Here is a 1310-nt window from a genome sequence, read left to right as displayed (position 1 = left end):
TTTTGTATTTTTAGTAGAGATGGTGTTTCTCCATGTTGGTCAGGCTGGTCTCGAACTCCCGACCTCAGGTGATCCACCCATCTCAGCCTCCCAAAGTGCTGCGATTACAGACATGACCCACCATGCCCAGCCCTCAAAATATTTTTTTAATGATCTTAGGGTCCCCGACAGTTTACAGGCAGTGAGTGAGCTGAAAAAGCTGCATACCTCCCAAGGTACTTTTGGGCCTTCTTGCTTCCAGTGGATTTCTTGCTCTTTCCTGCTCTGCAGTGCTGACCCCTGGAAGTTACTCATCCTCCTTTGTCAGCTGGCCTCTAGCTGAGGTCACACAAGGTGAGGCACCCACAGGAAGTTAGGGGGAGAAAGGGGGAAGCCAGCCTTTTTCTTCCCAATCTTCTCTGACTTCCCTAGCCCATCTTGACTGATACAACCCCCCCATCTAAAATAGTAGCCCCTCCTTACCCTTTGTCCCCTTCACTGCACGACATCATTATGTGCATTTATCTGTGTATTCATTATATGTTTCCATTTACTAGAGTATAAGGTCTGTGAGGGAACGGACTATGTCTGCTTTTCACCGACGAATCCCCAGTCCTTAAGACAGTGCCTGGAACATAGTAGGTGCTCAGTAAAGGTTTATTGCAAAAGTGAATAAATTTAGTAATCGAACCAAACACATACAAGAGAAGAGGGAAGTGCTCATTTCAGCAGCACATATACTAAAATCAGAACAATACAGAGGGCTGGGCACAGTGGCTCATGCCTGTAATCCCAACACTTTGGGAGGCCGATGCTGGCGGATCACTTGAGGTCAGGAGTCTAAGACCAGCCTGGCCAACAAGGCAAAAACCCGTCTCTACCAAAAAATACAGAAAATTAGCCCGGCGTGGTGGTGTTCACCTGTAATCCCAGCTACTTTGGTGGCTGAGGCAGAAGAATCGTTTGAACTTGGGAGGTGGAAGTTGCAGTGAGCTGAGACTGTGCCACTGTACTCCGGCCTAGGTGACAGAGTGAGACTCTGTCTCAACAAATAAAAAAGAACAGGCTGGACACAGTGGCTCATGCCTGCAATCCCAGAGGTTAGGAGATCAAGGTCAGCCTGGCTAACATAGTGAAACCCCGTGTCTACTAAAAATACAAAATTAGCTGGGTGTGGTAGCAGGTGCCTGTAATCCCAGCTACTTGGGAGGCTGAGGCAGGAGAACTGCTTGTACCAGGAAGGCGGAGGCTGCAGTGAGCCGGGATCACGCCATTGCACTCCAGCCTGGGCAACAGAGTGAGACTAGGTCTCAAAAAAAAAAAAAAAAAAA

Source organism: Mandrillus leucophaeus, unplaced genomic scaffold (assembly GCF_000951045.1).
Source record: "Mandrillus leucophaeus isolate KB7577 unplaced genomic scaffold, Mleu.le_1.0 Scaffold206, whole genome shotgun sequence".
Classification (NCBI taxonomy): Eukaryota; Metazoa; Chordata; class Mammalia; order Primates; family Cercopithecidae; genus Mandrillus; species Mandrillus leucophaeus.
Note: the sequence above shows the minus strand (reverse complement) of the source record.